The sequence below is a fragment of the Polypterus senegalus genome, chromosome 1, assembly GCF_016835505.1.
Source record: "Polypterus senegalus isolate Bchr_013 chromosome 1, ASM1683550v1, whole genome shotgun sequence".
Lineage (NCBI taxonomy): Eukaryota > Metazoa > Chordata > Cladistia > Polypteriformes > Polypteridae > Polypterus > Polypterus senegalus.
In genome coordinates this window covers 313,404,943-313,416,494 of record NC_053154.1, presented here as the reverse complement: position 1 = coordinate 313,416,494, position 11,552 = coordinate 313,404,943, and the positions used below count along the sequence as shown (strand labels likewise).

Here is an 11,552-nt window from a genome sequence, read left to right as displayed (position 1 = left end):
GCACAACCATGCACACTAATCCACCGTCCAGGCACTCCTGCACAGATAATTCTCCCTGAATCCACTCTGGGCCCTTAACTCGCTCACGATCCTTCCATTTTTGCTGGCTACTAACCTGGTGCTCTCATTACAGTGTTTGAGCAATGCCGCCCTCCAGGTATATACCCTGCCAGTCCTCCTAGATGTGCATGACCATCCAAGCCACAGCTCCTCGCTCTGCACCGCAAACCGGTAAAAACTACATATGATCAGAAAAATAAAGCTATAAATCAGGGGTCCTCAACTCCAGTCCTGGAGGGCCACAGTGGCTGCAGGTTTTCATTCTAACCGTTTTCTTAATTAGTAACCTGTTTTTGCTGTTAATTAACTCCTTTTCCACTCATGTTAATTGACTTGTTTTTTTTTAAGATTTTGGGGCTCCGCTCCCAGCTTGCTTCGCTCGCCCACCCCCGGGTTTGATTTACTGGATATACAATTTAAAGAGATTGTTACTTTCGTGGGAATTGTTACATATGCATTATTTTCACTTTTACTTTAAAAACTTTTATAAAAACAATACTTGTCCTTTATTTCTGGCCTTGGGTGTGGTGACATCTCTTTCTCGCAGGACGTATAACACTGCTCGCATTATGAAGGGGGGCAGCTGAATGCACGCTATGGAGGTGCCGTCGGATCATCTGCTGTCTTTCTGCTGCTGGCAAGCTGCCTGTTCTGCTTGTCGCTTGTCGTTGTTCTAAGAGCTGGGAGCACATGAAGCGTGTCTGCCAAAAGCCTTCCAACAACTGCTAGGTTAGTTGTCCGTGGACTTGTTTTAAATGATGGCTGCCTTGTCTCACGTGACGTTGTAAAAATAATACTTGTCCTTTATTTCCTGCCCGGGTGTGGTTAGATCTCTTTCTCGCAGGACGTATAACACTGCTCGCATTATGAAAGGGGGGCAGCTGAATGCATGCTATGGAGATGCTGTCGGATCATCTGCTGTCTTTCTGCTGCTGGCGAGCTGCCTGTTCTGCTTGTCGCTTGTTGTTGTTCTAAGAGCTGGGAGCACATGATGCGTGTCTGCCAAAAGCCTTCCAACAACTGCTAGGTTAGTTGTCCGTGGACTTGTTTTAAATGATGGCTCACTGCCTTGTCTCACGTAATGTTGTAAAAATAATACTTGTCCTTTATTTCCGGCTTGGGACTTGGTTAAAACTCTTTCTCGCAGGACGTATAATGCTGCTTGCGTTGTGAAGGAGGTGCAGCTGCTGTCGCGCTGCCCGTCGATCATTTTAAGGCCTGTACAGCCGCTGTCCTTTTTGCCACTTTGTGTCTCTGCTGCTCGCGTTGTGAAAAGGTGTGGTTAGGGTGGCTGAACGCACGCGAAGGAGAAGTGGTCGGACCATCTGCTGGTGAGCTGCGTGTTTTGCTTGTCGCTTGTCATTGTTTTAAGAGCTGGGAGCAAGTTAAAGTGTCTCTCGCGGGTAATCGGATATACAATTTTAAAAGCTTTTTTTTCTTCTTTGGAGTTGTTTCAATTTCATTACAGTCGATTCCGGTTAATTGGACCAGCCGCTTATTCAGACTGAATCGTAAAGAACCGAAACAGATCATATTACATAAGCATAATATTGTTTGCTTATTTGGACCAAAATTCCATTTAACCGGACCAAGGAACGTGACAGAGAATAAGAAAAAGAAGCCACAAGTCGCCCGCGGAAAGCGGATGTAAGCGTAAAGCGGAAGACCAGGAAAGTGATGATGATGACCCTAATGAGTTAGTGCAAGTGACAACACAGGATGCCACTTGGCACCACCTTTTCATGCAGGAGGGAAATGAAGGCAGTCCCATTGATGCGTTAGATGTTTGTGGTGATTTTGTTCAAGTGTAGTGCGTCAACAGAATGCGTCAGATCACACTAGACAAGATCTTCAAACATTGACTGGAATTTGGTAATGTAACCTCTTTTATTGTGCCTCGCATGCTGAGTGTCGTGTATTGTAGATCGTTTCGAAGAATCTGTAGATTTCTTTTTCAATAAACAAAGTTGTAAGCAACCATACATGTACTTGTACGTAGTTCTTGTTTGTACGTTCGCCATACGCGTGTGCAGCACAATAAAAGTCATAAGGACATTTTAATATGTTACTTATAGCACGTCCCGTCTTGCTTGCACATGTATAGGGCATGTTCGTGTAATCGGACCAGCCGGTTATTAGGACCAAAATGATCGCGTCCCGATGTGGTCCGATTAACAGGAATAAAAACAATATTTGGAATTACCTTTTCTTCAAGATCACATTGAATTTTGATTCCGTTTTTTGGAGACACATTGTGACAACGCAACGTATAACTGCCCGTGAGTGAGTATTGTTTCTGTTTCTCTAATAAATAATCCAACTTTTTCTAATGTTTATCCCCGTGATTTGTTAATTGTCATAGCAAAAGCTATTCTCACGGGAAACTGTAAACGTTTTAATACGAAATGGCATATCAAGATCTACTTTGGTGTCTAATGTTATTCGCAGAATATATACTGCATTACCTTTCTTGCCGCCTGTTAAAATTTGCATCGCTTCTCCGTGATCATAAATATACACCTGACTGAATTGTGTTTTCTTTGAAATTAAACTTGTCATTACTTTAACTGTTGCGGGACCACAGATTCTCATAGCGTATGGTCCATTATTATGTAAATCTAAGTTTTGTGCATTGAACGATGCGAAGGCGAAAAGACTTTGTTTTCTGCTCTTTGCCTTTTATTTTTGACCTCGTTTTGTCCTGCAATTTTTTCAGTGACACCTGGTCCCGATGATTCATTTTCCTTTTGTTTGCGTTAATGGGATCTTTACTATCTTTTTTTTGATACTGTAGCGACTGATGTAATAAAGTGTCACAAAAGTTTTACTTGAACAATCGCCGACTTCGTAAGCCCAAACACAACTTTCTAGCACCTTCTCCAACCCCTCATCTCTCAGGTCTCGCCCCCCAACCCCTACCGCATCAATCAATACCCCGCTATCAGTCTTCCATGCTGTCCTCCGCCCTCCCTCAATCGGACCTAACAGTCACTTAAAACAAAAAAGGCTTCAACCCGTCTGGGACGCTACAATACTTTCGAATTTTACTGCTTTCATATTCTTTACCTTTCTCTGCATGTGTATCACGCCATTGTTTGTTTGAGCCTTTCGAATTCCACTGCTTTCATAATCTCTTATCTGCCTGTTTTTCTCTCCATCGCTTTTGGGTCTCTGGTCTCCACACTGCTCTTTCTTCTTTGTTTAGTCGTTGACGTTTCATCGAGAATGTATTGTCCTTATACACTTTATATGTGCTGAGAGCACACGATCTGTGTGTGCTACGTGCCTTTACACGACTGAGTGTTATTTGATATTGTTTGAGTCTCGCGGGTCTTTTAAGCGTCTTCTTAGAACTTCCGAGAAGATCACGGCTAGTCGCCCTGCTTTTCCTTTCCAGGATTTTTTTTTTTATAATAGAGAGATTTGTTCCCCTGAATTTTTTCATCCTTCCCTGAATTTCTTCATTTCTTTCCTTAAATGGCACCCAAACAGAAGTGAAATGTGAAGCAAGTGAGCCAACAAAAGACCAACTAAGTCAGGGCCTCAACCTCCAATCAATTTCACTCCAACCAGTTGTTTAATTAGGTGCCGATTCTTGTTGCTAATTAAACTCGTTCGTTTAACTCCATGGCTTGTTGCTGCTCTCATTGTGTAACAGCAGACATTTCTAAAATTGTTGATTTTACTTTTTTGTAAGAGCGACTTTAAAATGTTTTGTGGACCTGAGGAGATCAGCATTCCTGAGACATTCATCTTTCTTTATTTTCAGATATTGCATGATGGACACAGTTTGCTGGTCACGTGTTGGCTCATTTTGTATCTCATTATTGTTTGGCAGCTCATTAAGGAAATAGAAACAATTAAGGGGTTCGAGTTTTCAAGAGCTGGTCAATTAAAATGAATTCAAAAGAGGTTAATTAGCAGCAAAAACAGGTCAGGGCGGCACGGTGGCGCAGTGGTAGCGCTGCTGCCTCGCAGTAAGGAGACCTGGGTGTTCGCTTCCCGGGTCCTCCCTGCGTGGAGTTTGCATGTTCTGCCCGTGTCTGCGTGGGTTTCCTCTCACAGTCCAAAGACATGCAGGTTTGGTGCATTGGAGATTCTAAATTGTGTTTGTGTGTGTCCTGCGGTGGGTTGGCACCCTGCCCGGGATTGGTTCCTGCCTTGTGCCCTGGGATTGGCTCCAACAGAACCCTGTGTTCGGATTCAGCAGGTTGGATAATGGATGGATGGAAAAACAGGTCACTAATTAAGAAAAGGGTTAGAATGAATACCTGCGGCCTCCGAGGACTGGAGATGAGGAATCCTGCTATAAATAGTTTTAATCCCTCACCTATTTGAAGCCCCGTTACACCACTTACTACGTCTACGCCGCTTCATTAACAGACGCATCCTTTTTCTATCCTCCACTCAACATGACTCATCCACCTGACATCTGTTAGCTATGTTATGGAGTATCAAACTTGACAGAAAGGTGTGAGACCTCCAGAAGAAGCTAATAAAGCAGGGCAGGACCCTAAGTAGCCAGCCAGCCCAGACGAGGCTCGCCCAGTCCAGCTTACTCCAAAATACAGCAGAAGGCTTCAGGCGTAACAGAGGGTGGCACTAGATAGAAGCTCTTAACTTAAATGTTTAAGCAATGCCTCACAAGTGTGAAGTACCATTGAAAAAGTCTAGCTTGTAAACCAAAGACAGCACAAATCCTTTAGGAATGAAAATAATTCTTTAAACAAAACAGTATTAACCAATAGGTGCTCAAAAGAACAGAAAGGAGTTGCCAAAAGACAATCCTTAGGCAAACAAAACACAATTCCAGAAAATGCAATACAAGAACACAGAGTAGAAATCAAATTCACAGAAAATCCAAACTTAATTAGTAAATATAAAAACTTTTTTAACTGCTCCTGAGATCCCGGTTATATTCCTTCCATGGCTTATGTTTAAATTTCTTATTGTGACTTTTTTATTACATTTTAATTCTATAATGAATTTTACTGTAATTATAGAATTAATATATAATATATATATAATAAAATATAATGTAATTTAATTATAGAATTAAATAAAATAGAATGTAATGTAATTATAGAATTAAATTAATTTTGTAATTACATTAATCTGTCAAAGACAGGTAATACTGTAGAATAAATTAAAAAATATTTGATATTATATGGGGCAGCATGGTGGTGCAGTGGGTAGCGCTGCCACCTCACAGTTAGGAGACCTGGGTTCACTTCCCGGGTCCTCCCTGCGTGGAGCTTGCATGTCTCCCCGTGTCTGCGTGGGTTTCTTCCCACAGTTCAAAGATGGTGATTCTAAATTGTCCCTAGTGCATGTGTGCCCTGTGGTGGCCTGGCACCCTGCCCAGGATTTGTTCCTGTGTTGGCTGGGATTGGCTCCAGCAGACCCCTTGACCCAGTGTTAGGGTATTGTGGGTTGGATAATGACTGTCTGACAGTCTGCTGAATAATTATTGGCTGAAAAACCTCAATGCTAACTGTCAGAGTGAATCCAGCAGGGGGCGCTAGCTCCCTGGTTGGAATAAGTTTTTTTGTAATTACGTCATGTAACACAACCCAAAGGGCAGCACGGTGGAGCAGTGGTGGCACTGCTACCTCGCAGTTAAGAGACCTGGGTTTGCTTCCCAGGTCCTCCCTGCAGAGAGTCTGCATGTTCTCCCCGTGTCTGCGTGGGTTTCATCCCACAGTCCAAAGACGTGCAGGTGAGGTACATTGGCAATTTTAAATTGTCCCTAGTGTGTGCTTGGTGTGTGTGTGTGTGTGTGTGTGCCCTGCGGTGAGCTGGCACCCTGCCCGGGGTTTGTTTCCTGCCTTGCGCCCTGTGTTGGCTGGGATTGGCTCCAGCAGATCCCAGTGACCTTGAGACTTTTTAGTCGGGGACGAGACGTAACTTTTTCAGAGAGATGCTTTCACATCCCACAAGACAAGACTTTGTCTTTTATTTCCTGCCCCGGGCATGGTTAAATCTCTTAGCACAAAGAGTAGATGACAAACGTCATAAAGAGGTTCAAAAATGTTGGTGCGATGCACATGCAGAGCAGATTAGAGATAATGAATGTACTAAAATTCAAAAGTCTCAAAAAACTAATAGTAAAGATCGCATTAGCATAAACAAATGGAAATGATTACTCAGTGACATAACGGAACAGCGAAAAAAGATTGTATATATTGTTCAGATTTAAACTTTAAGTCAGAGACTTGTAGATCACGGTGGTGTGGTGGGTAGCGCTGCTGCCTCGCAGTTAGGAGACCAGGGTGTTCGCTTCCCGGGTCCTCCCTGCGTGGAGTTTGCATGTTCTCCCCGTGTCTGCGTGGGTTTCATCCCACAGTCCAACAACATTGCATTGGCGATTCTAAACTGTCCCTTGTGGGTGTGTGTGCCCTGCGATGGGCTGGCGCCCTGCCCGAGGTTTGTTTCCTGCCTTGTGAAACTGTGTTGGCTGAGATTGGCTCCAGCTGACCCCTGTGACCCTGTGTAAGGATATAGCAGGTTGAGTAATGGATGGATATTGCATCAAATCAAATCAAATTTATGTAACAAATTACTTTATAGTCAAATTAGAAAAGAAAGAACAAAAAGACAGGAATAGAAAGAATATCGCTTGCTCCTGTTGGGGGAATTTATCCCCTTATGTATCCAATGTTTTCATTTATTTTTGAAATCTAGTTTTAAATTTAGATTTTAGGATTTGGGTGGTTACAATGGGTGGCGCAGTGGGTAGCGCTGCTGCCTCGGAGTTAGGAGACCAGGGTTCGCTTCCCGGGTCCTCCCTGTGTGGAGTTTGCATGTTCTCCCCGTGTCTGCGTGGGTTTCCTCCCACAGTCCAAAGACATGCAGGTTAGGTGCCTTGGCGATCCTAAATTGTCCCTACTAGTGTGTGCTCGGTGTGTGTGTGTGTGCCCTGCAGTGGGCTGGCGCCCTGCCCGGGGTTTGTTTCCTGCCTTGTGCCCTGTGTTGGCTGGGATTGGCTCCAGCAGACCCCCCATGACCCTGTAGTTAGGATATAGTGGGTTGGATAATGGAAGGACGGATGATTATGAAATGCCCTATGTATTACTACTTCTATATGAGACTTACCAACATATACCGTGACTGTAATGTACATGACAGAAAAATCCTACTGCTATCGACAAGGGTTTGTGACACAGCCAAAACACAGATGGTAAAGACAGAGAAAGGGTTAAAACCAAGAGACCAAAAATATGTGCGTTGTTTTCAAAATTAGAAACAAAAGTCGTAATCATAACTAACAGGAGAAAAAAAGTCAAAAGTAGAAGAGTGTATTATAAGAATTAGAGATTGTAGCACGAGTTTTGAAATAGGCTTGTTATGGAAGTGAACTTTTTGCTGACCTTTAAACCTGCCGTGAAGTAACTCAAAGGTCACAACCTCCAAGGACACGCCTCTAACAATGCGGGCTGCTGCCCTAATGACGGGAGTACCAAAATGGTGGAGATCATGAAAAACAAAATGGTGGCTGACATGCGTCCAGATAATTAACAAAATTTCAAGTAACTGGAGAATTTATAAATAAACAGTGGAGTCATATTCAAAGACCCCCAAAATCCTTACAAGGAGTGTCAGATTCTTAGAATTTGATCCAGAAAAGAAAGTGAAAAGTAAAAAAAAAAATAGAAGCCAGTTCATAACACCCATGCCTTGTTCTAATTTGGCAGGACCTCACAATGAACTCTGTCACTATTAGTTTCCTCATCAGCTGCCATCACCATCACATTTTCACTTTTCTTGACTTTTGAATAAAGCTGCCATGTGCAGACACTATCTGAGAGAGAAATCTTGCCCACCTTTTGTAATGTCGGCCCCTGATCCTTGTCTCATTATCTTCACGAGCCTCAATCTCTCTTCCCCTACCTGCACCTTTCCTCAGTGTCCTTGCATGTCTCAGGCTCTCCTGCCCTACATTTACCTTCAGCGAACCTCCTGCTTCTTTCCTGGGTATCCTCGTTTGTCTCATCCTCTCTTACCCAGAGCCTTCTGTCTACAGTGGGGTTCTATAAAGTCTGCTTCTTAGACTCTTACCAGTTTGAGGTGCTTTTTACCACAAATGGTAGATCGGCCCCCATTACCCGCTGTGACGACACCATTCCTATTATTGCGAATACTTCCTTTCTTTGAAGCAACCCAACATTGCTCCGTAGGTTTTCCTTCTTATTGTCTTTGAACTTTTAATTTTACCTGTTAACTCCTTTTTTTTATAAATATAAAAATAATTGTAATAGTCAAAGAACTGAAATTTGATCTCAAGTATTGTGTCATCATACATACCACTAAGTCACAAAAGACAAGCTAACCAATCCGATTGCACAAAGGGACCAGACACACACACATTTACACAGACAGAATGGTTTGTTTTATTTGGTACATTTTTATTTTATCTATATTACTAGGGGGCATCGTCTGCTGCTCACTTCGCGTCTCTGCCGCTCACGTATGTGGATTCCAAACAACAAATCTTTTAATTCTTGTGGATACGTCTCTTAATTGAGAAGAACAACTACTTTTCCTTCATAGCAACATGAATTAGATGATCTACAAGTCCATCCATCATCCAACCCGTTATATCCTAACTTCAGGGTCACGGGAGTCTGCTGGAGCCAATCCCAGCCAACACAGGGCAGGAAACAAACCCCGGGCAGGGCGCCAGCCCATCGCAGGGCACACACACCCACTAGGGACAATTTAGAATCGCCAATGCACCTAACCTGCATGTCTTTGGACTGTGGGAGGAAACCCACGCAGACACGGGGAGAACATGCAAACTCCACACAGGGAGGACCCGGGAAGCGAACCCAGATCTCCTTACTGCCAGGCAGCAGCGCTACCCACTGCGCCACCCATTGTAACCACCCAAATCCTAAAATCTAAATTTAAAACTAGATTTCAAAAATAAATGAAAACATTGGATACATAAGGGGATAAATTCCCCCAACAGGAGCAAGCGATATTCTTTCTGTTTGACTATAAAGTAATTTGTTACATAAATTTGATTTGATGCAATATCCATCCATTACTCAACCTGTTATATCCTAACTACAGGGTCACGGGGGTCAGCTGGAGCCAATCTCAGCCAACACAGTTTCACAAGGCAGGAAACAAACACCGGGTAGGGTGCCAGCCCACCGCAGGGCACACACACCCACAAGGAACAATTTAGAATCACCAATGCACCTAACCTGCATGTCTTTGGGATGAATCCCACGCAGACACGGGGAGAACAAGCAAACCCGGGTCTCCTAACTGAGAGGCAGCAGCGCTACCCACCACACCACCGTGATCTACAAGTCTCTGACTTAAAAGTTTAAATCTGAACAATATATACAATCTTTTTTCGCTGTTCCATTATGTCACTGAGTAATCATAATGCGATCTTTACTATTAGTTTTTTGAGACTTTTGAATTTTAGTACTTTCATTATCTCTAATCTGCTCTGCATGTGCATCGCACCAACATTTTTGAACCTCTTTATGACGTTTGACATCTGTTCTTTGTGCTAAGAGATTTAACCATGCCCGGGGCAGGAAATAAAAGACAAAGTCTTGTCTTGTGGGATGTGAAAGCATCTCTCTGAAAAAGTTACGTCTCGTCCCCGACTAAAAAGTCTTCTCTCATCCCAGGATTTTTTTTTATTATAATAGAAAGATTTGCCTAATTATGTAATTTGTCTTAATTTAGTTTCAGTGTGTGCAATTACCTGCATGTTCTCTTGTGTTTCTTATATTTTGTGGATAATTATCCAAGGAGTGTTTAGAAAGGCACCTACAAATAAATAAAATGTATTATTATTATTATTATTAAGATACAGGACCACCCTTTCCTTACCCCTAAGGGACCACCCCCGCCAATAAAATGGTAGTCCATTGCAGTTCATTTAATGTGCTTGTATGACCATGACCCAAGGATGAGTGAGGCTGTTCTGAAGATAAAGGTTGGCCATGCTTCCTACTAGGTCCTTGTTATTAACAGTTATTAACATATTTTTTAGGTTTTTCTGTTATTTTTGTCAATAATCAGCATGCGTTTCACCATAAGACCAAAGTATTGAATGTGTCAGAACACACTTGACTAGCACTGAAAGCTGTCTCTTGGTGGCCTCGATCAGCATTACACCATGAAGTCAGTGTTTCTTCAGTTAAATAGATAGATAGATATGAAAGGCACTATATAATAGATAGATAGATAGATAGATAGATAGATAGATAGATAGATAGATAGATAGATAGATAGATAGATAGATAGATAGATAGATAGATAGATAGATAGATACTTTATTAATCCCAAGGGGAAATTCACATACTCCAGCAGCAGCATACTGATAAAATCAATATTAAATTAAAGAGTGATAACAATGAAGGTATAACAGACAATAACTTTGTATAATGTTAGCATTTACTCCCCTGGGTGGAATTGAAGAGTTGCATAGTGTGGGGTCTCCTCAGTCTGTCAGTGGAGCAGGATGGTGACAGCAGTCTGTTCTGAAGCTGCTCCTCTGTCTGGAGATGATCCTGTTCAGTGGATGCAGTGGATTCTCCATGATTGACAGGAGTCTGCTCAGCGCCCGTCGCTCTGCCACGGATGTCAAACTGTCCAGCTCTGTGCCTACAATAGAGCCTGCCTTCCTCACCAGTTTGTCCAGGTGTGAGACGTCCCTCTTCTTTATGCTGCCTCCCCAGCACACCACCACATAGAAGAGGGCACTCGCCACAACCGTCTGAGAGAACATCTGCAGCATCTTATTACAGATGTTGAAGGACGCCAGCCTTCTAAGGAAGTATAGTCGGCTCTGTCCTCTCTTAAACAGACCATCAGTATTGGCAGTCCAGTCCAATTTATCATCCAGCTGCATTCCCAGGTATTTATAGGTCTGCACCCTCCGCACGCAGTCACCTCTGATGATCACGGGGTCCATGAGGGGCCTGGGCCTCCTAAAATACACCACCAGCTCCTTGGTGTTTCTGGTGTTCAGGTGTAGGTGATTTGAGTCGCACCATTTAACAAAGTCCTAGATTAGGTTCCTATACTCCTCCTCCTGCCCACTCCTGATACAGCCCACGATAGCAGTGTTGTCAGCGAACTTTTGCACGTGGCAGGACTCCAAGTTGTATTGGAAGTCCGATGTATGTTGGCTGAACAGGACCAGAGAAAGTCCAGTCCTCTGCGGCGCTCCTGTGCTACTGACCACAATGTCAGACCTGCAGTTCCCGAGACGCACATATTGAGGTCTGTCTGTAAGATAGTCCACGATCCATGCCACCAGGTGTGAATCTACTCCCATCTCTGCCAGCTTGTCCCTAAGGAGCAGAGGTTGGATGGTGTTGAAGGCGCTAGAGAAGTCCAGAAACATAATTCTTACAGCACCACTGCCTCTGTCCAAGTGGGAGAGGGATCAGTGTAGCATATAGATGATGGCACCCTCCGCTCCCACCTTCTCCTGGTATGCGAACTGCAGATGGTCG

At 43.3% G+C, this 11,552-nt stretch overlaps 1 protein-coding gene across 1 annotated transcript in view; it reads left to right on the top strand.

Annotated features, from left to right (window-relative positions):
* Positions 1 to 11,552, top strand: part of LOC120516581 (broad substrate specificity ATP-binding cassette transporter ABCG2-like) — a 113,130-nt gene that overhangs the window by 45,977 nt on the left and 55,601 nt on the right. The gene's annotated exons all lie outside the window — the stretch shown is intronic.